Source organism: Nomascus leucogenys, chromosome 1a (assembly GCF_006542625.1).
Source record: "Nomascus leucogenys isolate Asia chromosome 1a, Asia_NLE_v1, whole genome shotgun sequence".
NCBI lineage: Eukaryota > Metazoa > Chordata > Mammalia > Primates > Hylobatidae > Nomascus > Nomascus leucogenys.
Genome location: NC_044381.1, coordinates 72,392,795 through 72,420,241, shown reverse-complemented (window position 1 = coordinate 72,420,241; position 27,447 = coordinate 72,392,795). Strand labels below are relative to the sequence as shown.

General features: G+C 40.4%; 2 pseudogenes; both read right to left on the bottom strand.

Moving 5' to 3' along the window:
• Window positions 1-4,659: 4,659 nt before the first annotated feature.
• Window positions 4,660-6,150, bottom strand: LOC100593911 (annotated as a pseudogene).
• Window positions 6,151-8,576: 2,426 nt separating this feature from the next.
• LOC100583283 overlaps window positions 8,577-27,447 on the bottom strand; it is a 56,481-nt pseudogene continuing 37,610 nt past the window's right edge.

Below are 27,447 nucleotides of genomic sequence, written 5' to 3'. Positions count from 1 at the left end.
ATATCAATGAGTATGATTGCTGGACAATATGGTAAGAGTATGTTTGGTTTCATAAAAAAGTACCAGATCAGGCGCAGTGGCTCACACCTGTAATCCCAGCACTTTGGGAGGCCGAGGCGGGCGGATCACGAGGTCAGGAGCTCAAGACCATCCTGGGTAACATGGTGAAACCCCATCTCTACTGAAACCACAAAAAGTTAGCCGGGCGTGGTGGCTCATGCCTGTAATCCCAGCACTTTGGGAGGCCGAGGCGGGTGGATCACGAGGTCAGGAGATCGAGACCATCCTGGCTAACACGGTGAAACCCCGTCTCTACTAAATATACAAAAAAATTAGCCAGGCGTGGTGGCGGGCGCATGTAGTCCCAGCTACTCGGGAGGCTGAGGCAGGAGAATGGCGTGAACCCAGGAGGTGGAGGTTGCAGTGAGCCAAGATCGCACCACGGCACTCCAGCCTGGGCAAGACAGCAAGACTCCGTCTCAAAAAAAAAAAAATACCAAACTGCCTTCCAAAGTGGCTGCACCATTTTGCATTCCCGCCAGCAATGAATCAGAGTTCCTGTTCTCCACATCCTCACCAGCACTTGGTGTCAGTGTTTTGCATGTTGGCCATTCTAATAGGAGTATGGTGGTGTCTCACTGTCATTTTCTTTTATTTTTTGAGACAGCATCTTACTCTGTTGCCCAGGCTGTAGTGCAGTGGCACAATCACAGCTCACTGCAGCCTCGACCTCCCAGGCTCAAGCAATCCTCCCACCTCAGCCTCCCTAGTAGCTGGGACTACAGGCACATGTCACCACGCCTGGCTAATTTTTGTATTTTTTGTAGAGACAGGGTTTCTCCATGTTTCCCAGGCTGGTCTCAAACTCCTGGGCTCAAGCAATCCACCTGCTCTGGCCCCCTAAAGTGCTAGGATTGCAGACATGAGCCACTGTGCCTGGACTCAGTGTCATTTTCATTTGCATTTTCCTGATAACATATGATATTGAACATCTTTTCATATGCTTACTTGCCACCTGTACATCTCCTTTGGAGAGGTATCTGTATAGGGCTTCTGCCCATTTTTTAATTGGGTTGTTCATTTGCTTATTGTTGAGTTTTAAGAGTTCTTTGTATATTTTGGACAATAGTGGGTTTTTTTTAATTGGAGGTGTGTTTTGCAAATATTTTCTCCTGGGCTTCTTATTCTCTTGACATTATCTCTTGAAAGAGTTTTTACTTTTAATGAAATTCACCTTATCAATTACTTCTTTAATGGGTCATGTCTGGTTGAACCTAAAAAGTCAATGTCATACCAAAGGTCATCTAAATTTTCTCCTATGTTATCTTCTAGGAGTTTTATAGTTTTGCACTTTAAAGTAAATTATCCATCTTGAGTTAATTTTTGTAAAGGATATAAAATCTCGGTCTAGATTAATTTTTATCCATGTAAGTGTCCAGTTGCTCCAGCATCATTTGTTATAAAAACTGTCTTTATATTGTATTATAGGATATTTAATTTAGGATATTAAACTAATGATCCTAACAGCTCCATTGTCTTGCCTTTGCTCCTTTTGACTATATTTATGTGGGTCTATTTCTGGGCTGTCTATTCTTGCCCATGATCTATTTGTCTATCCTTTGACAATAAGTTTCTCACCATAAGTATGTTGTTAGCTATCAGTTTTTTGGGTTTTTTTTGTTTTTTTTTTTTTGAGACAGAGTCTCGCTCTGTCTCAAGCTCCAGCCTGCACCCCAGGCTGGAGTGCAGTGGTACAATCTCGGCTCACTGCAAGCTCCCTCTCCCGGGTTCATGCCATTCTCCTGCCTCAGCCTCCCGAGTAGCTGGGACTACGGGCGTCCGCCACCACGCCTAGCTAATTTTTTGTATTTTTAGTAGAGATGGGGTTTCACTGTGTTAGCCAGGATCGTCTCCATCTCCTGACCTCGTGATCCGACCGCCTCTGCCTCCCGAAGTGCTGGGATTACAGGCGTGAGCCACCGCGCCCAGCCAGCTATCAGTTTTTGTAGCTGTGGGGTGTGTGTGTGTGTGTGTGTGTGTGTGTCAAGGGTCTCACTCTGTTACCCACATTAGAGAGCAGTGGTACAATCTCGGCTCACAACAACCTCCACCTCCCAGGCTCAATTGATCCCAAGTGGGTGGGACTACAAGAACACGCCACCACACCTGGCTTAGAGCTGTTCTTTATCAAGTTGTAGATGTTCCCCCTTATTCCTCATTTGCTAAGAGCTTTTATCATGAATTGATGATAGATTTTGTCACATTTTTTTGCATCTATTGATATGATCTTATGATTTTTCCCCTTTTATCTGCTGTGATGAGTTACATTAATTGATTTTCAAGTGTTGAACCAACCTTGCATGCCTGAGATAAATCCCACTTGAACATTGTTAGACTCAATTTGCTAATTTTTTTAATGAGGAATATTTTCTTGGCAAAGTTTTTTCAGAAATTGTTAAAAATGTAATTAAGCCATATGAATCTAGTCCTATCATTCTAGTCCTATAAATTCTAATTAAGATATCTTGGTGGTTATATGTGGTATGTTTACACTACTAATATTCACATGTAAAGCCATTACACAAATAAATAATTAATGTTAAAATTCAAATGGTTTGTCTTATTTCACCACAGGGTGAAGGTTAGAAAATTGTGAAGTCTGCATTTAAGTCCACATTAGTTGTATTTTAACACTATCCCAAATTTCATACAGGAGAATGGTTTATATAAAAGACTATGTAAAATTTAGACAAAAAGGTTGTATGTAAATTAAGAGAACAATCCACTTGAAAAATGAAAAGCAGAAGACAGCTAGCTGATCACTAATGACACTTTGTTTAAAATTAAAATAATCACATTGATCTGATAGCAATAATGGCCTTTAATTTTCAAAAATAAATGTTTTACACTAGTCTTGCCATTCATTATGCTGTTATAAGTCTGTAACATCCAGTATACAACCATAATTTGAAATCCAAACAAATCCTCAATACACCAAAACTCACACTTGAATGTTCTACTTTAATATCCTAAGCAATATAGAATTACATACATGATAACAAGAGAAAACACTCCTTTAGCCCTGCCTTAAATTAAGAGGAGGCACACAAAGTACATGTGTTACATTTCAATTACGTCAAAAGACAATACAAATCTGTTGGTTAGGTATATCTCTGTTCACAGAATAATACCTGATCTACCTTCTTTCCCAATTATTTTATTTTAAAACCTTAACGTTGTTAGCGTCAGGAAATGGAATAAATAGTGCCTATTCACAAATCAATTGCATCCAGTTTTACAATATGTAAAAGATCCTTATAATTACCTTTTGTTGAATTGGTATACCATAGTCCACTGTAAAACTGAAGGAATGATGTGGCAGTCTTCAAGAATTTTACCTACAAAATGAATGTGCACACTTTGGCACATTCTCTTAGCTTTAAAAGTTTATTTAAGGCCAGGCATGGTGGCTCACACCTGTAATCCCAGCATTTTGGGAGGCCGAGGCAGGAGGATCACGAGGTTAGGAGATTGAGACCATCCTGGCCAACATGGTAAAACCCTGTCTCTACTAAAAATACAAAAATTAGCTGGGCGTGGTGGTGCACACCTGTAGTCTCAGCTACTCAGGAGGCTGGGGCAGGAGAAATGCTTGAACCCAGGAGGCAGAGGTTGCAGTGAGCCAAGATCGCACCACTGCACTCCAGCCTGGCAACAGAGCAAGACTTTATCTCAAAAAAAAAAAATGGTTATTTAAAAATGGAATTCAGTAGATTAACTTCTAAATTGTCATCTCAGATTTTGAATCTATAAAAATTCATCACATTGTTGTTGGGACAAATTGAGATAAGGCTACAATTTTTTCCAAGTTAATATATTGAGAAAATAGAACTGTACTTCTACAATAAGTCACTATCGTTTATTTTTTAAAAGCAAATCAGTGAAAGAAAAACAAAAACCTTTGGTTCACTTATGTATTTATGAGTGGAAAAAAATTATAACGTAAATTCCACTCCTTAAAAACTTAAGTACAAATTACGGCACTACAGATAACCCTCCATTTGCTTCTTTTGTTTCACATGGAGACCTTGGAGATTCAACTCATTTTAAGAGACCTAAGTATGAGTCCTCCAGGGAAATATTACACAAACTGGAAGCATCTTGGAACTTTTAAGTATATTCCAAAACATATATTTTTATGCATGCTTTAAACAAACAGTATTTTTTGAAATAAGAGAATCTAAACAAAAAGTATGATGGGCACTAGCATTTAAGTTTTCTGACTTTAGCATTTAAGTAGTCTGACATAGAATTCATTAGTAACCAAGCTGCCCTAAACATGTACAATCTGAACCATGATTTGTTAAATATTACACCCTACTTCCCCAGAATATTTAGGCTGGTCATAAAGTTAAAAATGTGTAAGTAAGTACATAAGCATCATCAGTTATAGACAGCCTCTTGTATAAATTGCTGTTTAGCAATACACAAACTGCTTCAAAGATTTATGCTTATGGGTAGACATTCAATTATATCAATAAAATAGCATGTCCTGGAAATATGAGCACATTTTAAAACATACTACGATGATTCTGGCCACAACAGTCCCACAGTATGACTGAGTAATAACAAGAATCTATTTTAAAAGCAAAAAAAAAATTAATCAGCATAGTGAATGATTGATTCAACATAGCTCCCAAGGAACAGACCAGTCACCTGATTGAAGACTCCTTCATAAAAGCCATCAACATTCTTTATAACATAAATGACTGCACCCTCCATAAATGACAGCTCATCGTCCTTGTCTTTTGTATAATCATACACTGCAATGATGTTCTCAATATAATTCTTTGGGGACCTTGCAGTATCCTTATCTGCATATGAAACATTATACTGAACTATTGCAGCCTCCTTGTCTTCATAATCCACTGGAGTGGGTGGTGGTGGAGGTGGAAAGTCATCAAACATGAGAATGTTATCTGGTGGTGTCGGTGGTGGAGGAGTTAAACTATCTAATAATAGGGGGTGAAGGTATAGGTACAGCTATGTGAATACTAACACTACTGCTTCCTCTGTTTTCTTGACTTCCCTTCCTCCACTACTTTCATTGTGTGCCTTGGTTTCTGATTTAATGAAGCTGAACTGCCTGGACTATGATGACTTCCAAACCTAGCAGGATGCATCATATAGTCATTAGGAACAGTTGGGGGTTTAATGGGTTCCAGGGTTTTATAAGGAGTATTCTGTCCCAGTAATCCCTGGCCTCATATGGGAGGACTTGGTGGTTTTGGAAAGGATTTTTTTCTTGTTCTTGGCAGTGTGCCAATTCTTTTTTTTTTTTTTTTTTTTGAGACAGAGTCTTGCTCTGTCACCCAGGCTGGAGTGCAGTGGCATGATCTCAGCTCACTGTAACCTTCGCCTCCCAGGTTCAAGCAGTTCTCCTGCCTCAGCCTCCTGAGTAGCTGGGATTACAGGCACCCGCCACCACGCCTGGCTAATTTTTTGTATTTTTAGTAGAGATGGGGTTTCACCACCTTGGCTAGGCTGGTCGCGAACTCCTGACCTCAGGTGATCCACCCACCTCGGCCTCCCAAAGTGCTGGGATTACAGGCGTGAGCCACCATGCCTGGCTGGCAGTGTGCCAATTCTTGCAGGCTGGTTATTTACATGCTTGGCACCATGGCTCACATCATTCAGAACTGTGTAGGCAATAGGTATCCAAACATACCTTTAAGACGCTCCATATTTGCAGGTGCTATTTTGTGAATTCTTGATGTAATCTTATTTGTTGTCCAAATACCAATATCTCTTTGAGCTACTTTCTCTTTATTAATATCCACGGTCTGTGAGATATGATTGATGAAAGACTCCATTCTTCAAAGTTGAAAGGCTTGGATGTTCACCAACTGGAGTGCATTGTTAGGCACTGTAGTTTTTTTGGTAAGTGACACTAACTGGAGGTCCGGTTATGTGGGCTTTGGTCTCTTCTAAAGCTTTTCTCTTGTCTTCACAGTAGTTCGCCACCTGGGTCAGGTTCTGGTAACTCTCTATCAGCGCGCTTTTGTGAGACAGGATCTCCTCCTCTAGTAACATCTGCAGCTCTGCCATTTTCCACCCTTCTGTATCGGTTCCTCTTGCATTGAACAAACAGAGGCAGAAAGTTCTACTGAGGCTCCCAGCACCTCATAGCCTGGATCCAAACCACCTTGCCACCTAGTATTGTCAATTTGTTAATATTTTGTTGAGGATTTTTGTATCTATGTTCATGAGAGTTATATCTGTAGTTTTCTTGTAATGCCTTTGTCTGATTTTGGTAGTAAGATAATTATGGCCTCACAGAATGAGTAAAGAAGTACTACTTCTGCTTCTATTTCTAGAAGAGACTGTAAATAATTAATGTAATTTCTTCCTTAAATGTTTGGCAAAGTTACCAGTGAACCATCTGGGCTTTCTGTTTTGGAAGGTTATTAACCATTGATTCAATTTATGTAGTAGACACAAGTCTATTCAGATCATCTATTTCTTCTTGCGTGAGTTTTGGCAGATAGTGTCTTTCAAGAAATTGGTCCGTTTTTATCTAGGTCATCAAATTTCTGGATATAGAACTGTTCATAATATTCCTTCATCATCCATGTATTAATAACATCTATGGGATCTGCAGTCATGTACTCTTTTTCATTTCTGGTATTAGTCATTTGTGTTCTATCTCTATTTTTCTTAGCTTGGCTAGAGGCTTATTACTTTTGTTGACCTTTACAAAAAACTAGCTTTTTTGTAAAAACTGATTTTATTGACTTTCTCTATTGACTTCCTGTTTTCAATTTCATTGATTGCTGCTCAAATGTTTATTATTTCTTTTCTTCTGTTTACTTCGAATTTAATTTGCTCTTCTTTTTCTAGTTTCCTTAGGTGGAAGCTTAGATGATTGATTGTAGATTTTTCTTCTTTTCTAATATATTTATTTAATGCTATAAGTTTCCTTCTAAGCACTGCTTTCACTGCATCCCACAAATTTTGATAAGTTGTATTTTCCTTTCCTTTAGTTCAAAAGATTTTTAAATTTTTCTTGAGATTTCTTTTTTGACTCGTGTTATTTAGAAGCGTTTAATCTCCAAGTATTTGGGGATTTTCCAGCTATCTTTCTGTTATTGATTTCTAAGTTTAATTTCATTGTGGTCTGAGAGGAGATTATTGTATGATTTTTATTCTTTTTAATTTGTTAAAAATTAAATGGGTCTGCCTTGGTGAATGTTCCATGGAATCTTGAGAAGAATCTGTCATCTCCTGTTACTGGATGAAGTAATCTACAGATACCAACTACATCCAGTGCTGTTGAGTTCAACTATGTACTTACTGATTTTCTGTCTCTGGCATTTGTCCATTTCTGATACAGGGGTGTTAAAATCTCCAACTATAATAGTGGGTTCATCTATTTCTCCTTGAAATTCTATCAGCTTTCACTTCATGTATTTTGATGTCCTATTGTTAGGTGCATACATATTAAGGATTATTATGTCTTCTTGGAATACTGACCCTTTTATCATTATGTAAGTTGGTTTCTTTTCTTTTCTTTTCTTTTTTTTGAGACAAAGTCTTGCTCTGTGGGCCAGGCTGGAGAGTAGTGGTGTGATCTCTCACTGCAACCTCTGCCTCCCAGGTTCAAGTGATTCTCCTGCCTCAGCCTCCCGAGTAGCTGGGATTACAGGCATGTGCCACCATGCCCAGCTAAGTTTTTTATTTTTAGTAGAGACAGGGTTTCACCATGTTGGCCAGGCTGGTCTCGAACCCCTGACCTCAGGTGATCCACCGGCCTCAGCCTCCCAAAGTGCTGGGATTATAGGCATGAGCCACCACGCCCAGCCGGTTGGTGGATTTTTTTTTCCTCTTAGTACTTTTAAATATTTCACTCCATTCTCTTCTTGTTTGCATGGTTACTGTGGAGAGATCATATGTAATCCTTATCTTTGTTCCTCGAAAGGGAGATTATTGTTTCTCTGGCTCTTTTCAAGTTTTTCTTTGTCTTCATCTGAAATTTGAATATAATATGTCTAGTTGTAATTTTTTTCTTTTTTTGGCATTTATCCTGCTTGATGTTCTCTGAGCTTCCTGGATCTGTGCTTTGGTGTCTGACATTAATTTGGGGAAATTCTCCATCTTTATTACTTCAAATATTGCTTCTGTTCCTTTCTTATCCTTCGGATATTCCCATTTATGTATATGCTACACTTTTTGTAGTTGTCCCACAGTTTTGAATGTTGTGTTCTGATTTTTCAGTCTTTTTTCTCTCTGCTTTTCAGTTTTACAAGTTTCTATTGCCATATCCTCTAGCTCAGAGATTCTTTCCTTAGCCATATCCAATCTCTAATGAGCCCATCAAAGGCATTCTTCATTTCTGTGACAGTCTTTCTGTATCTCTAGCATTTTTTTAGAATATCCATCTCTCTGTTTCTGTTATTTGTCTATTCCATGTTGTCTACTTTTATCATTAAAATCCTTAGCTTATCGATTATAGTTTTTTTGGGAGAATTTGTATTATTTTTATTATTTTTATGTACAGAAAACTCAACAGCGTACATTTAACTGACTTTGGTGGCAAGTTCTTTAGCCTTTGCCTTTTCCATACGGGCAATGTGAGCCACAGACTTGGGACCCAGGGCCTTGCCTCCCCAGTGACAGCAGATCTCATCGGATCTGTCGTTGTAATTGGTCCTGATAGCTTCCACCAGTTTAGCCAAAGCCCCTTTGTTTTCCGAGTTAACCTGTGTGAAAGCAACATTGGTGCAGGTCTTCCTGTGGACTAGACATCCCAGCCTTGCTTTCCTTTTGATAACACAGTAAGGGACCTCCATTTTATGGCACAGGGCAGGCAGGAAGACAACCAGCTCCACATCCCGTGCAGTCACCACGGACTGAGCCTTCTTGTTCTCCACCAAGGGGGTGACGGTGTTAACTCCTGCTCAAAGGACAGGTGGTCTCTTAGTGGGGATGCCCCGTTTGCCCGGAGCTTTCTTCTCAGCCAGGGCCAACAGCCTCTGCTGCTTCTCTTGCTTTGTCTCTGGGCCAACTTAAACAGCTGAGTAGCTGTTTGGCCTTCCAGGGCCTGGGTGAACTGGTTAATCGCAAGAGGCACTTTCAGCCGCTTATAGAGAATGGCTCTCTGCCCTCATATAGCGGGGACATTTCATAAAATGACTGAGGTCCCTTTCAGGCCAGATGTCCTATCCAATGCCAAAATTCTTAGGCTTTTTCTCAAACAGGGGATTCACCACTTTCTTGGCCTCCTGTTTCTTTATGACAGCAGGGGCCAGAGCCACCTTTTTGCCCTTGGCCTTCTTTTCAGCATCTTGGGTGGCAGGAGGAGGGAGCAATTATAGTTTTTTAAATTCCTAGTCAGATAATTCCAACATTCCTGTCATATCTGAGTCTTGTTCTGATGCTCATTCAGTCTCTTCAGACAGCGTTTTTTGCCTTTTAGTATGCCTTTTAAGCTTCTGTTAAAGGTGAACATGGTGTACTGAGTTTTTAAAAAAAAGTAAAGTAAATAGGATTTCAGTAATGCAGTGGTAAGCTGTCGGGGCGGGGGGAGAGGAAGTGTTCTATACTCCTACGATTAGGTCTCAGTTTTTATTGTTGTTGTCTTTGTTTCTTTCTTTTTTTATTTTTTATTTTTTGAGACAGAGTCTTGCTCTGTCACCCAGGCTGGAGTACAGTGGTGCAATCTCAGCTCACTGCAACCTCTGCCTCCCTGGTTCAAGCAATTCTCCTGCCTCAGCCTCTTGAGTGGCTGGGGTTGTAGGCATGCACCACCATGCCTGGCTAATTTTTGTATTTTTAGTAGAGACGGGGTTTCACCACGTTGGCCAGGCTGGTCTCAAACTCCTGACCTCTGGTGATCCACCTGCCTCAGCCTCCCAAAGTCCTAGGATTACAGGTGTGAGCCACTGCACCCAGCCTGGTCTCAGTCTTTTGTTGAGCCTGTGCCCCTGCACTGTGAACTTTACAAGTGCTTTTCAGGTGTTTTTCCTCTTTGGTGAGACAAGATAGCTAGAGGAGGCTGGAGTTGGGTCTTTCACTTCCCCCAGGTAGGTTAGGCCGTGATAAAGCCCCAGCAAGTAGGGCTCTGGTAAAATAGTTTCTCCTAAGGCAGGCCTTGTTAGGAAGAATAAAACACTCTGGTGTATTTCAAAATGGTTCCTTTTTCCTCTCCCCCTGCCAGAAGCACAAAATTTATGATCTAATATGATATGTCTAGTTACAATGTTTTTGGCATTTATCTTGCTTGATTTTGAGCTTCCTGGATCTGTGGTTTGGTGTCTGACATTAATTTGGGGGAAATTCTCAGTCATTATTGCTTCAAATATTGTTCCTATTCCTTTATTATCCAATAACATTATCCAATATTTATTGTGAGGACCTGGTAGAGTTCCCAGAAGTAAAACTCACAAAAGTGTGCCTCCATCCCCACCTTGATTGGGTCTCCCTGGAATTTTTAACTCTCAGAGCTGCCCACACGGAGCCTCTATTAATTAATCAATTACAGTTCAGTTATCCTGTCACTGGTTCCGCCGAGGTTTCTGCTCCAGTAAGTTGTGATTCTGCTTCTGCCTGTCTGTCTCTCCAATCTTTGAGGCAGCAGTTTGCCCTGTGATCTCACTCTCTGACACATCTAAGAAGAGTTCTCCATTTTTCAGTTTGTTCAGCTTTTTACTTATTGTAAGGCCAGCGTGGTAACTTCTAAGCTTCTTACATGCCAGGTGGGAAACTAGAAGTCCTATCTAGGTTTTTTAAAAATTCACGCATCATATGCAATTTATCTAAAATTGACATATATTACTTATATAGTAAAGAAAAAGGCTCGTTTTTGCTTTTGTTTTTCCTGCTTAACATGTGCAGTTTCTTCCTTAGTAAAGCTCCAGTCAAAGGCTTCTAAGGCTAGACTCTATATAAAGAGCAAACCGGATTTGGGAAATACTATTCTACTATAGACCATGCTTTGTCATAATGGCTTTTAAATTTGCATTTGTTGCCTCATGACCACAAAATGGCTGTTGTGATTTCAGACATTATATCTCAATTCAAGGTACGAAGAGAGGAAAAGCAGCATAAGCCCCGTCTGTCTTTTTCACTAGGAAGACAGAAAATCCTCAACAAATCCTGCTTCAGTCTGGCTGACCAGATCTATGTTTCAGGGATGCTCCTAGCTAGCTACAAGAGGCTGGGAAAAGAAGCCTCTGAATGGAAATGTGATGGGCAGGCAAGAAAGGGATTGAGAATGGCTGCTGGGTTAGGCAATCCAACATAACTTTATAATATTTGAAAATGGTATTAACCTTTCCTTCACATTACTGATTCATTCCTTCTGCACAGACAAGAATCAGACATTGACTAAGCTTATGAGTTTACTGTAACCCTACTGACTCATAGTGTTTATTGAAAACCAATTATCAACAGAGTCAGGATATTATCAGCAGAGTCAGGACTGAGAGAAACTGTTTTTAATAAAACAATTTAAAGTTCTAGCAGGAGAAAACAGGGTTGTTTTAATCTCTACCAACTCACTTTCCCACCTTATTAATTATACTTTTGGAAGATCTGGATAAGCCTACTCAATCTTCAAGTCTCATTAAATATTTCCTCTTTATTGAGTCCTTCCCTAGACCGTAGATCAGTTTAAGAACTCCCTGCTCTATGTTCTCATAGGCCCCTGTTCTTCGCTTATCACAATACTAATGCTTTATTTCAATTCCCTATTAGAGTTCTGCCCACCTGACTAAAGAGTAAAGTTCACTGAAGTCAAGGATCGTCTTCCCTGTTTACTGCTGATAGATAGTATAGACTGTCAATAAATGTTTATTGAATGAATGAATGATTGCATCCCCCTTCCAACACCACCAAAAACTTCAAGATATCTATTATCCTATAATTGTCACACAGGGTCAAATTAGGACATCGAAACCACTCAGAACAGTTAAAGCAGAGGGAATTTACTACACTGAATTGATAACACAGGAGATAAAAGATGCTGAGACTAGATCTCAGCATCTGAGACTACCTGAGAAGACTACCTGAGAATGGATGTTACCTCAGATGGGCAGAGCAACAGCAGGAAGCTCTTAGGACCCTTGGGTTGGAGGAACAACAGGAAAAACTAGTATTACCACAACCCCAAGGGGTCACAAATGTACAGCAGAAGTCTCAGTACAGTGTGGCTCACCTGGGTCCCCTATTTAGAGTCTCACAAGGTCAAAATCAAGATGTTGGCAGGGCTGCATTCCTTTCTGAAGGCTCTAGGTATGAATCTGCTTCCAAGCCCTTTCAGGTTGTTGGCAAATTCAGCTCCATGATAATGTAAGACTGTGGTCCCAGTTTCCTTTGTTTGGTGTCAAATAGGAGTGACTTTCAACCTCTAGAGGCTGCCCCCACTCTCCTTGGTTCATGCCTCCCTTCATCTTCAGAGCCAGCAATGGCAGATCAAGTCTTTCTCATGCTTCCAATTTCCCGGACTTCCCCTCTGCCTTATCTCTCCTGCTCCCAGCCAGAGAACTCTCTCCTATTTTAAGGGCTCATGGATTAGAGTGAGTCCACATGGCTAATTCACAATAATCTTCCCATCTCATAACCTTAATCACATCTATAAAGTCCCTTTTGCCAGGCAATGTATGGACATCTTTGAGGAACCATTATTCTGGCTACAACAGCCTCCCATTAGTCAAACTCAGCTAGATTTCACTTGGTACAAGGGGCTGAGAAACAGGCCTGCAGAGCAGGAGAAGAGTGAGGAATAGATCTGAGGACAAGCAGGCTCAGGATCACTACATTTTAAGATGACAACATGTTTTTTCTTCTCAAACTTGGACTGGCCTAACAGATAATTGGCCTGATTTCAACTTGTCAAAGATAATGAATTAATCCCAATTACTATAAAAACAAACAAACGAACAAAACCCACAGTGATAACATACCCTACGATTATATTAATTCAAATATAAGGCAATTGTCAATTGGCTTCCATTATCTGCCCAACCCTGATTCTCAAACAAGGGTCAGCGAAAATTATCTTCTGCAGAGGAATATGAAAATCAGGCCTAGGCCAGGGAGGGAAAATGCATACAATTCCAATCTCAAGAAGTGCAGAGTTTGAAGTGAGTCCCTGAGTCCACAGTATATTCTTGGCCCAGTCTCTCTGGATTAAGCCATCGAGATGAGAGCCAACTAACCCAGAGATTCCTGGAATCATTGTTGCTGTCCCAGAAGACTCAGCCAGCCACAGGACCCAGAATTGTCCCCAGAAATATTTATGTCAATAAACTGCTGCCATATAATATCAAACTCCAGCAGGGACCAGGATAGATTGGATAGCAGAGTCAAACTCCTAAAATTATCCAGGGCAATCAATGAACAACTCTACCTTGTTGTAACGTTGCACCCTGAATAGTTTTATTAACCACAAAATAGCAAGACTGCATTTTGTACTGCTTAAGTTTTTGGACCACACAAGTTTCAGAGATGGTATTTACAGTATTTCAAAACTCAAACGATCATTTTTGGTAATCATCCTCTAACATTTAACTTTCTTCTCATTAACAAGCCTGCATGGCAACAATGCCTAAAAGGGTTACTTCAACATTGAATTTTGTGAAAGCAACAAAAGAACTGTTGACAATAACAGAACTAGTACATAGAATGCAAACACTACAGTCAAGCATAATGAATACTATAGATGACCAATGTTGCAAGGATTCTGTCAGAAACACTCATTCCCCTCTGAGTGAAAACCTTTAGTGAGGTTGATGTGACTGAGAATAGGCTCTACTCTGGTCCGCTTTACATTTTGTACTGTCCAAACTCTGCTATGCCTCTCCTCTCTTGTCTCACTCAGATCTGCATGCAGTAGGATGTCACTTTCTTGCATCCTTGACCTTTGGCAGAAATTCTCAGTCTTTGGTTACTTAAAATTCACCTTGCCAGGCACAATGGCTCATATCTGTAATCCCAGCACTGTGGGAGGGCGGATCACGAGGTCAAGAGATTGAGACCATCCTGGCCAACATGGTGAAACCCCATCTCTACTAAAAATATAAAAATTAGCTGGGCATGGTGGCACGTGCCTGTAGTCCCAGCTACTCAGGTGCCTGAGGCAGGAGAATTGCTTGAACCCAGGAAGCAGAGGTTGCAGTGAGCCGAGATTGCGCCAGTGCACTCCAGCCTGGTGACAGAGCAAGACTCTATCTCAAAAATAAATAAATAAATAAATAAATAAATAAATAAATAAATAAATAAAATTCACCTTAAGAACAGTTCTTTTTCTTTTTTTTTTTCTTTGAGACAGAGTCTTGCACTGTCATCCAGGCTGGAGTGCAGTGGCACGATCTCGGCTTACTGCAAGCTCCACCTCCCGGGTTCACGCCATTCTCCTGCCTCAGCCTCCCAAGTAGCTGGGACTACAGGCACCTGCCACCACGCCCGGCTAATTTTTGTATTTTTTTTAGTAGAAATGGGGTTTCACCATGTGAGCCAGGATGGTCTCGATCTCCCGACCTCATGAACCGCCCGCCTCGGCCTCCCAAAGTGCTGGGATTACAGGCGTGAGCCACTGCGCCCGGCCAAGGACAGTTCTTAAAGAAGTTTGTTCCTTTTAATACACCCTACAAATGCAGACTCCTGTTACCAAGTGCCCTGGAAATGAGGCTTCTCTCTCTTCTCATGGCCCAGGAGCTTTCTCCTCTCTCTCATATGAACTCTGTGTTCTCTCTCCAGTGGTCTATAAAAAGGTGCTCTCAGTTCCACTCTTTTTTGTTGCATATATTGTCAGCCACCAAAGAAAGGGTTAACTTCTGCTTTGTTAGAAAGAGAAATTTTCTGATTGAGGTCTGAGTTGAAAACCAGTGCCTCTTAGGGCAGGAACCTGTGTTACATGATCTTTGAAGTTTAACACTTCAACATTTTTCCTGGCTGCTAAAGCTTGAGCTGTTTTTTAAACTTTATTTTAAAGTATACATACAGTAATATTTACTCTCTTTGCTGTACAGTTTTTTGAGTTTTGACAAGTAAATAGAGTGTATAAACCACCATCACAATCAACATCCAAAACAGTTCTGTTGGCCAAGCGTGGTGGCTCGCGCCTGTAATCCCAGCACCTTGGAAGGCTGAGGCAGGCGGATCACCTGAGGTCAGAAGTTTGAGACCAGCCTGGCTAACATGGAGAAACCCTGTCTCTACTAAAAATACAAAAAATATCCAGGCATGGTGGCAGGTACCTGTAAACCCAGCTACTTGGGAGGCTGAGGCAGGAGAATCACTTGAATCCAGGAGGTAGAGGTTACAATGAACCGAGATTGTGCCACTGCACTCCAGCCTAGGTGACAGAGCGAGACTCTGTCTTAAAAAAACAAAACAAAACAAAAACAGTTCTGTCATCCCAAAAATCTTCTTTAGGCTGCTCCTTCATAATCGACCTTAACTCCAGCAACCACAGATCTGTTCTTGATTCCTGTAGTTTTGCCTTTCCAAGGATGTTATAGAAATGAAATCATACAGTGATATATGAAAGATACAACCTTTTGAGTCTGTTTCTTTCACTAAGCATAATGCATCAGAGATTCATTCATGTTGTTGTATATATCAATAGTTGGTTCCTTTTTTATCACTGAATAGTATTCTATTGTGTGGGGCATTAGTTTCTTATGGCTGCTATAAGAAATTACCACATTGATAGCTTAAAGCAACAGAAATTTATTCTCTCACAGTTCTGGAGGCCAGAAGTCCAAAATCGGTATTACTGGACTAAAATCAAGGTGTTGCCAGGGCCTCTAGAAATTTTAGGGGCTAATCTGTTACTTGCCACCTACTGGTGGCTGCCAGCATTCCTTGGCTTATGGCCACATCACTCCAATCTTTGCCTCTCTGGCCATAGTGCCTCCTCTTCTGTCTGTCTAGAGTCAAATCTCGCCTTAACTTTCATTTATAAGGATACATGAAATCTCCCCATGCCAGGATCCTTAACTTAATCACATTTGTAGTCCTTTTTTTTCTTTTTCTTTGCCATGTAAGGTAACATTCACAGGTTCCAGGTATCAGGACATGATATTATCTGAAGGGTCATTATTCAGCCTTCCACATGGATATACCAGAGATTGTTTATTCATTCACCCATTGAAGGACATTTGGGTTGTTTCCAGGTTGGGATAATTATGAATAAAGCTGCTATAAGTATTTACATAGGTGTTTGTATTAAGTTTTCATCTCTCTTGGGTAAATACCTGAGAGTGAGACTGCTGGCACAAATAGTAGCATAGTTCAACTTTATGAGAAACTGTCAAACTGATTCCAAAGTGGTTGTACCATTTTGCAATTTCACCAGCAGTATTTGAGAGGTCCAGTTCCTCCACATCGTTGTCAACAGTTGATTATCAGTTTTTCTAATTGTAGCCATTCTGGTAAGTATGTAGTGGTATTTCCCTGTGGTTTTAATTTGCATTTCCCTAATGACTAGTAAGATTGAGCATTTTTATTCTGTGTTGAAATTTTAATGTTGCATCATTTCATTCCCTCTCTCACTTGGCTGTATTTTGTCTTAGCTCTCCAAATGTGCTTTAGTAATTGTTTAGAATTAATTAACCACTTAATAGGTAAAAATCTTATAATTATTAGCTTCTCGTGAAGTTAAAACTACTGAGTAACTTTCAACGTAAAGGAAAATTCTTTTTTTTTTTTAACCTTGCATCTCCAGCTCAAAGGAAGGAATTCTGTCAAGATGAGTCATCATGGTATTCACAAAATATACCCAAGGTGCATGGTTAGCATGAGGTGATTAGTAAGATTGGTTAAGAGTATGTCTATAATGTACATGTGTTCTTTTGCATCTTTATGCACCTTTTTGGATTAATACTCTATGTGTACCAAAATAATTCGAGAATCTTCCCTTCAAAAATCTGGGTGGAATACAATATTTCTAACTCAGTTTAAGTCCGTATGATTAGGTCTTTAGGGCATGCATGGGCCTGAAGTCCAACAAACCAGATTTGCTTAGAAGCAATTTTCTTAACCAATGAAATACTGCCTCTGAAGCTGCCAGAAACTCTGAATATCATCAGGTCTGCTGAGGCACCTGGAGAGTAATAAACCATTTGAATCAGAATCCACCTACTATTGAATACCAAAACTCTCTCAGGCTAGTTGGTGCATAAAATATGCCTCCATGTTTCCAATAGCTCCAGGATAAATGTCCTGTGCCAAAGAAATAGAACAAGTAAAGCAAAAACCTCAGGAGGCTTAGAAGATAGGAGAAGTGACAATCTTAGCACAAAGGACTCAAGTATAGAATATTATTCTTTTAAAAATATTATTAGGATATTTTTATTAACAAAAATAGTAGCAGAAATGGTGTGCCAGTACACTTGTGGCATATATGTTAATAAAAACTAGTAATTATCTTTTATGGCATGTTTATACTATTGTGCCAGACCCTATTTAAGTAGTTGACATAAATTAACTCATTTAATCCTTATAACTAACCAAAGAGTAGGTACTATTTTTATCCCCATTTATGGGTGAAGAAACCAAGAAATAAAGAGTTGAAATGATTTTTCCAAGGTCCCAGTGGAGCATCACACAGAGGCAGACAGGCCCCATCAAGGCAGATGGCGACTGCTGTCCACAAACTGTTACTGCATCTCCTACACCCAACCAATGACCAGCCTGATCATGGAGTTTTTCAAAATTCTGATTCCTAGGCCCCGCTCCCAGGATTCTGGTTCAGTCAGTCTGAATTCTGCATCGCTTTTGTAGATTCCCCAGGTGATTCTGAGCATCAGCTGGGTTGCCAACATCAGGTTGGTTTCCCATTGGTGATTTGGCAATGTCTTTTTGCTGGTGGATCATTATTAAGTTCCTTCGGACCACACAATACTCCACATCATAGGCAATGGGGCAGGTTACTACTTTTAAAATTTCCAATACAATGAGTAAAAGTCAGGATTAGTATTTTACTTACATATGATACTTCTTGTACCTGAGCTGATCTTCCATTAAAACATATTTAGGCAGGTGCTGTGGCTCACCCCCATAATTCCAGCACTTTGGGAGGCCAAGGCAGGAAAGTCACTTGAGGCCAGAAGTTTAAGACCAGCCTGGACAACATAGCAAGACTCCATCTCTACAAAAAATTTAAAAATTAGCCAGGCATGGTAGTTCATGCCTGTAGTCCCAGCCACTCAGGAGGCTGAGGTGAGAGGATCACTTGAGCCCAGGAGTCCAAAGCTGCAGCAAGCTATGACAGCACCACTGCACTCCAGCCTGGACAACAGAGCGAGACCCTGTCTCTTTAAAAAATAAAAACAAGCAAAACAAAACATTTTAATTGTTATGCATAGTATGTATGTGCATTTTTGTTAAATTAAGACTTATAGTCTCATAATGATCATGATTTCCCCCAAATGCTGGTGAGGACCAAATCTCTATTTCTGTCCCAGACCTTCAACCCCCAGCCTAAAAATCATATTGCATATTGGATGTTTCCTCCTGGAAGAATGTCAAACTGAACAAGTCTGAAACCAATCTTTGTGCATCACATCCCAGCCAAACCTGTTACTTCTCCTACATTCCCTTTCTTGGTGATTGGCTTGTCCACCCACTCAGCCACATCAGCCAAAATGCTGGGAGTCATTTGGATTCCACTGCCTCCCCCACTTCCCATGACCCAACAGTCCACCTGCTTCCCACGGCCTCCCCTTCCTGCTGCCACTGCACCAGTTCACGCCACTTCTTGGAGGACATCGCGGGGTCTATCTCCCAGCTCCCTGTCTTGGGCCACACTGCTTCCAGAGTGCTTGCTTTCTTTTCTTTCTTTCTCTTTGTTCTTTCGCTTTTGGGTCCAAGCTTCACTTTTTAAAAATGATATAATCTGTTTCAAATATACAATTGAGTATAGAGAATAATAAACAATTCTCTTCTACTAGTTTTATCAACATCTCAACATTATCATGTTTGCCAATTTATTTAAAGAAATGTATATAAATGTATTTAATGTATATTTCAACTGCCAGAGGTCACTGGTTTGAATCTAGCTCCACTACTTACTTGCTACATGTGTATTAATACATATTACATAAAAATATAGGTATTGAAACCCACCTTGACTAGCTCGTCTCCTAGTCCCTGAGTCCCCCTTTCCCAAGGCACTCTCATGAATTTGCTATTATCAATCTCACATATGTTAATATTTTCTCTAGATATTTATATGTTCATAAACAATTCAAAGTACTGCTTTGTAGGTTTTTAAACTTTACTAAAATAACATCATACTGTATATATTGTCTGCAGCCTGCTTCCTTCACTCGATTTTGTTTTTTCTTCTTTTTGCCACATGTTGCCCTAATTCATTCATGTTAACTACCATATGGTATTCTATTATGGCTCTATACTACAATTTATTTATTTATTCTCTGTGGAAGAACATTTAGGGTTTTTTGCTAATACAAACAGTGGAGCATTGCTGTTTTTGAACAGATGTTTGAGAGTTTCTCCAGGCTAAATTCTCAGGAACAGGATTACTTTCCTGGTCTCCCGAGACAGAGACAAATAGTTTCCTGCCTCCTTTTCTCTAATCCGCACTGCTGCCAGAACAATTTTTCTGAAATGACCATCTGATCCTGTCACTCTCCTGCTTAAGTGCCTTTCATGAAACAAAGCTGCCATTCCTCAATAGGACACATGGGGCCTGTGCTCTGCGCCCTGCTGCTTCCCCAGCCTTCTCTCCCCTCTCCACCCCACCCGTCACCCAGTGTTCCACTAATTGCTCCCTGCATCCCTAACAGGCCCCAGGGGTCCTGTCTCCCAAACGCTTGCTCCATCTTCTCTCTTTCCAGGACTGCCCTACCCTCACTCGTCTCCTCTAGCCTTCATACCAGGAAATACCTAATTTACAGAGTAGGGTCTTACTCTGTTGCCCAGGCTGGAGTGCAATGGCACAATAACAGCTCATTGCAGCCTCGACCTCCCAGACTCAGGTGATCCTCCCACCTCAGCCTCCTAAGTAGCTGGGACCACAAGTGTGGGCCATGACACCTGGCAAATTTTTAAAATTATTTGTAGAGACAGCGTCTCCTATGTTGCCCAGACTGGTCTCCAACTCCTGGACTCAAGCACTAATTGTTTTTTGAGAGTCATGTTCTCACGGACTTTTCCTCAACTGCTAGAGGTCATGTTTAATTCGCTTTATCAACAGCACAGTCTCTGGCATAGAAAAGGCACATAGTAAATGTTGAGTGAATAAATGAATGGTTCTTGGGGCTCTCAGAACTGCTAGTTTATTGTTATTTATCTATTTATTTATTTATTTATTTATTTATTTATTTTTGAGATGGAGTCTCACTCTGTTGCCCGGGCTGGAGTGCAGTGGTGTGATCTCGGCTCACTGCAACCTCTGCCTCCTGGGTTCAAGCTGTTCTCCTGCCTCAGCCTCCTGAGTAGCTGAGATTACAGGCATGCACCACCACACCCAGCTAATTTTTGTCTTTTTAATAGAGACAGGGTTCTCCCCAAGTGCTGGGAGAACAGGCGTGAGCCACCGTGCCTGGGCTGAACTGCTAGTTTTGGGGTTTTTTTAAAGGATTTAATATTTTCTTATAGATGGTATCACATTTCCACAGAAAAATGCAACTTCTAGTGACACTATTTTTGTTTCCCTTTTACCAGCAAAGCTTTCTTACAGTAGTTTTATTTCTTTAGGTTGATAATGATTTCTGCAAGCCTATTAGTAAATAGTGTTAAAAGTGTTTACTTTGTCACTCGGTTGTTGCCTACAGAAAAGATATATTTAAAAACAAACAAAAAGGCCCAGTGCGGTGGCTCACACCTGTAATCCCAGCACTTTGGGAAGCCGAGGCAGGCAGATTGCCTGAGCTCAGCAGTTCGAGACCAGCCTGGGCAACACAGTGAAATCCTGTCTCTACTAAAATACAAAAAAATTAGCCGAGCGGCATGCGCCTGTAATCCCAGCTACTCAGGAGGCTGAGGCAGGAGAATCATTTGAATCTGGGAGGTGGAGGTTGCAGTGAGCCAAAATTGTACCACTGCACCCCAGCCTGGGTGACAGAGCGAGACTCTGTCTTAAAAAAAAAAAAAAAAAGCTTTACGGCTGATATGGTTTTGTTGCCTACTTACAACCTTACTGAGGTATAAATTCATACCTAGAGCTGTAATGAAAAGGCAGGGGAAATTTCTGAAAACTGAAGGTCTGTTAATGTAGATTTACCCGTAGAGAAAGCAAATAGAAATGCTTCTGACCTAGAGGGAGAGTAATTGGAAAGGAGAGATAACAATAGAAAGATGACATTCTTTTAGCCTTCCTCCTCTGTCTCAATCTTCCTCAGTACCTGGAAACCAGGGACCAAACCCCCAGACTGGGTCTTGCAGGGCTCCTCAAACATTCTGCACCGTCAACCGGACTGGATTCTCCCCTTGACTCCTGCCCAGGTACCCTGCCCTGTCACACTGCTGTCTCCCTGCAGCGCAGTGGCCCTCTCTGAACCCTGAAACAACTGCAGCTAGCTTCCCTCCTTAAGCTCTCTGCATCCCCCACTCCCACCCCCAGCGCAGGCCTGCCTAACAGCGACAGCTCTCCTGAAGCAGATGCCACTCTGCACTGGGTTTTCTGGGACTAATGATACCCAAACATGCTTGAGCGTGCTGGCTGTTCGGGCATTGCACCCTGGATCACTATACTCTTGCCAAGCCAGCCCCTGAGGCAGGAGTGGTGTCCCAGTAGGGAACTGCTCCTAGTTTCCAGGACCATGCTGAATCTCAGCTTCCCCTCCCCGCTGGCCCCAGGCAGCCAAATCTCAGCACCTTCCAGCCTGGATACCATCCATTTCCCACCACTGTCACTTCTTATCTGTCACACTTTTTCTGTTGTCTCCTTTCTTGCCTTTTTTTGAACTGACTGAGTTCCCTCTGTTTCTGCCTCCATTTCCTTACTCCAAAGGAATAAGGAGCAGATATATAGATATATAGATATAGATATATCTGTTTTAAATAGAAACCCATCAAAACAATACAAATACCTTAGATAGCTTATAAATTAGTTCTTTTTTAGCTCCACAAATAACATACCAGTTAATATTATTCAAATCGACCCACATATATTTCTATTTCTTTGCTTATGATTTCTTCTTAAGTCTCAGACCTCTGATCTGGAGCTATATTTCATTTGTTCCAATGATATCCTTTAGAATTCCCTTTGGTACAGGACTCTTGGTAGTAAGCTCATATAGTTTTTGTTTATATGAAAATGTATTTTTTTCCTTCATTCTTGAAAAATCATATCACAAGATATACAATTTTAGATCGACAGTTATTTTTTCTGCTGAGAATTTAGCCATCAATCATCCCTTGTAAGTAATCTGTCCTTCGTTCTGGGTGCTTTTCATATCTCCTCTCTGTTATTGTTGCTCCACAATTTCACTGGTTGAAAGTCACACCCTATGATGTGGATTTCTTTTTATTGATGCTACTTGGGATATATCAGACAACCTGAATTTGAGGATCGGTGTTTTTCATCACTTCTGGAAAATTCTCAGCCATTAACTTTTCAAATATTGGCTCAGCCTTATTTCCTCTCTTCTTTCCTTTTGGAACTCCCATTACGCATATGTTAGATCTTTTCACTTTACATTTCTTACCATCTCTTTCATATTTTCCATATTCCTGTCTTTAATTGCTGCCCCTGCTTAATTTTTTCAGCTCCAGCTTCCAGTTTCTCTTCTGCACTATGAAGTTGAATTTTTAATTTCATTTTTTTATTTCTAGAAGTTTTAATTTCTTTAAATGTTTTAAGTAAGGATATAATAGAATAGAGCAGGATAGAATAAGATCCATATCTGATAATACCAATATGTGAAATATTTACAGGTTTGGTGCTATAGTCTGTTGTTTCAGCTGGCTCTTGATCATGGTGCTTTGCTTCCTGTGTTTTGTTTTGTTGTAATTTTGTTTGTTTTACAATACATTTATATTACTTGGAATCTCTTCAGTGGAAATTCTTTCAGATTTGGGTTAAAAGTAGGTTTCTTGAAAGAATATTTATATTTGTTTCTTCCAGGTACTTCATTCACTTAGTAGCCAGGATCACTTTAAAAAACTGACTTGAGGTTTTCAGGACATGTAGGTGGTATTAATTTAGGCTGACAAGGCCAGGCGCAGTGGCTCATGCCTGTAATCCCAGCACTTTCGGATGCCGAGTTGGGCAGATCACTTGAGGTCAGGAGCTCGAGACCAGCCTGGCCAACATGGTGAAACCCCATCTTTACCAAAAACATAAAAACTTAGCCAGGTGTGTTGGCGCGTGCCTGTAATCCCAGCCACTTGGGAGGCTGAGGCAGGAAACTGGCTTGAACCTGGGAGGCAGAGGTTGCAGTGAGCCAAGATCATGCCACTGCACTCCAGCCTGAGCGACAGAGCGAGACTCCATCTCAAAATAAAAATAAAAATAAAAATAATTTAGCCTGAAAAATCACATGAAGATTGGCTTGTGAATGTGAATTCTCAGGGAGAAATTTTTTCCCCTTCCATCTAGCATCAAGCTGGTGTGAACCCCAAAAATCTGAGACAGGTCCCAGTTAATTTAGAAAGTTTATTTTGCCAAGGTTGAGGACACATGCCCATGACATAGCCTCAGACATGTGCCCAAGGAGGTCAGAGCACAGTTTGGTTTTATGCATTTCAGGGAGACATGAGACATCAATCAACATACGCAAGATGAACACCGGGTTGGTCTAGAAAGGCGGGACAACTCGAAGCAAAGGTGGGAAGACTCAAAGCTGGGAGGGGGCTTCCAGGTCATAGGTAAATAAGGGACAAATAGTTGCATTCTTTTGAGTTTCTGATTCGCCTCTCCAAAGGAGGCAATCAAATATGCATTTGTCTCAGTGAGCACAGGGGTGACTTTCAATAGAATGGGAAGCAGGTTGGCCCTAAGCAGTTCCCAGCTTGACTTTTCCCTTTAGCTTAGCGATTTGGGGGCCCCAAGATAGATTCTCCTTTCATACTGGAGACAGACAAGTTTTTTTATTGTCCCATTTTGTGAGGCAGGTATGTCTAGTCCACCCTTAACCTAAAAATATATGGGGTTTTTTTTGCCCAACATTTTTGCAAGCAGCTCCCATTAGACTCCCTACTTTTATTGGGCCCTGGGTTTCATCTCCTGTCTCATGCCTGTGTGGTTGTCAAATCTGAAGCTTATCGTCACCAGGATTCAGCAGTTGTCCTTGAGATGAAAACTGCTCTACTTGCCTCTCTGATTCTCACTTTCCCTTTGTTTTCGGCTTCAGAAATTTCTTACAGTATTGCCAGCTCAGCAATGCATTGAAAAATGTTTCATATTTTATCTAGCATTTGTGGTTGTTCTCATATGAGTGTTGTTCGGGCTATCTAATCAACCATGCTGTCAGAATAGAAGTCCTCATTTCTTACTTATTTTTCCCACTTTAAAAATGTTTTATTATATATTGCAAGTAGTTACTTTATGTGTCAGAATCTAATGTGTTCAGTGTAGGGTTGCCAGATTTAGTAAATAAAAATATAAGATACCTAGTTAAAATTGAATTTCAGAGAAAAAATGAATTTTTTAGGATAAGTCCCATTTAATATTTAAGACATACTAAAAAATTATTTGTTACTTAGCCAAAGTTCAGGCTTAACTGGACACCCTATATTTTGCCCTAGTTCTGAGTCTAATCTAAGGTAAGTGATAAAAATTATTTGGACCAAGAGATAGTTACCCCTTTAGGGGAAGTACATACTATGTGATTATTTGCAGCATTATCTACACAATTGCTCTAACATAAAAACAAATGTAAATCTTTAATCACAAAAGTAATACATGTATGGTAAAAACATGTAAATAAAATGTCCACATTTCTTTTTAAAAGTTGCCCATTTTTTATGAGTACTGCTAAAATCTAATATTCTTAGAAAATCAAACTCAGACCTAGTGAACAATGAAATAGTTAATTTTATCTCTAATAGTTGGGTAAAACATAGCTAAGAATTGCTAAAGCACCTCATGTGCCATATCCTAGCTAATGACATAGCAAGCAATTTATTTAGAATAAGTAAAGACAATAAATGCTAAATTCTAAAATACACCCAACAGTATTTTACTGCAAGAGCAGTTACTACAGCCTATACTTCCATATGTGTGAGCACAGATTGAGTTGTTCAGCAAAGTTAACCAAACAAGTCATCTCTAACAATGTTACTGGCAGCTGGTCACAACCTCAAATGATTTGTGATCTAACTCAACCATGAGTAGTCATTGATGAGGCATTATTCAGAACAGATCAATTGAAAAGATAGTTTTAGGTTGAGCACTGGCTCATGCCTGTAATTGCAGCACTTTGGGAGGCCGAGGCAGGAGGATCACTTGAGGTCAGGAGTTAGAGACCAGCCTGGCCAACAGGGTGAAACCCTGTCTCTACTAAAAATACAAAAATTAACCAAGTGTGGTGTTGGGCGCTTGTAGTCCCAGCTACTCGGGAGGCTGAGGCAGCAGAATCGCTTGAACCTAGGAGGCAGAGGTTGCAGTGAGCTGAGATTGCACCACTGCATTCCAGCCTGGGCTACAGAGTGAGACTCCATCTCAAAAAAAAAAAAAAAAAAGAAAGAAAAGAAAAGATAGTTTTAATCACTCACGGTTATTGACTAGCAATAAAATGAAGTCATAAAATGACAAAGTCATAGCAATGTGAAATATGACTTGGAGAAAGAGAAATAGGAAACAGAAATTTTTCAAAGCCACGAAAGATAACTTGAGAAATTTGGCTTATGACCTGCACTGATAGTCTACCTACCTCTAGAGAGGTATCGCCAGTAAATATTCAGTACTTGTATTCAATACATGGTATTAAATACAGAATAACTGAGAACAAAGTATGTATCATGTAGTCCCACCTAAGGAGTTTATCACATCTTGAAAGCTTTGAAGACTTTGTTTAAGTTCCTTGATCTTAAAGTTTCTTAATTACAGATAGTATTTGCTTCTATTCATTACATTAGAGTTTCTGACCTACTCATTTCTGACACATCATAATTACCTTATTCTCATAAAATATCTGTGACTGTATTAATCTCCTACCCTTTACACCTGTACCTGTGTTCACGGAGCCTCTATTCATACAGTATGAGCAATGATGCTTGATTGTTATCCCAAACAGCTATAGAAAATATTTTTGATCCTTTTTTAAGAACGAAGGTATAATAACAACAGATATAAATGCCATCTCAACATGTTGTTGCCATCTCAACAACAGATATAAAAAAGCACTCTTTCAGGCACTTTAAATTAGTAGTATTGAAGCTAATATAAGATATAAATACGGTTCTGATTTTTGTGGAAACTACCTATAAGGGTATTTGGGCATGGAGAGAAGGACAAAAAGTCTTGCATTCAGAGTTGCTATGTTTTAAAATGTATCTAACAGTATGAAATTCTGCATTATGGCTGGGCATGGTGGCTCATGACTATAGTCCCAGCACTTTGGGAGACCGAGGCTAGCAGATCACTTGAGCTCAGGAGTTCAAGACCAACCTGGGCAACATAGCAAGACCCCATCTCTATGAAAAATATAAAAAATTAACCGAGTGTGGTGATGGGCACCTGTGGTCCCAACTACTCTGGAGGCTGAGATGGGAGGATCCCTTGAGCCCAGGAGATGGAGGCTGCAGGGAGCCGAGATCATGCCACTGCGTACCAGATTGGGACCTGGGTGACAGAGTGAGACCTCGTCTCAAATTAAAAACAAAACAAAAAGGCCGGGCACAGTGGCTCACACCTGTAATCCCAACACTTTGGTAGGCTGAGGCAGGTTGATCACTTGAGGTCAGGAGTTCGAGACCAGCCTGGCCAACATGCCAAAATCCCATCTCTACTAAAAATACAAAAATTAGCCGGGTGTGGTGGCGCCTGTAATCCCAGGTACTTGGGAGGCTGAGGCAGCAGAATTGCTTGAACCTGGGAGGCGGAGGTTCCAGTGAGTCAAGATCGCACCACTGCACTCTAGACTGGGTGACAGAGTGAGACTCCATCTCAAAAAAAAAAAAAAAAGAAGTAAAAAAACAAAAAAAAAGAAAGAAAAAAAGAAATTCTGCCTTAGGCCATTTAACTAATGAGAGTAACCCACTGTCAGCATATTTTTATTTTTACTTGTAACAGTTTCATTGATGTGAAATATAATGAACATACCATAAATTTCACCAAAGTATAAAATTTAATTGTCTTTAATATATTCACAGAGTTGTGCAGCTATGACTATAGTCTAATTTTAGAACATTTCATCATCCCCAAAAGACACCCCATTAGCAGGCACTTCCCATTTCTCCCTCTCTCCAGCCTCTGGTAGCCACTGATCTACTTTTTGTCTCTGTAGATTTGCCCAGTCTGGATATTTCACA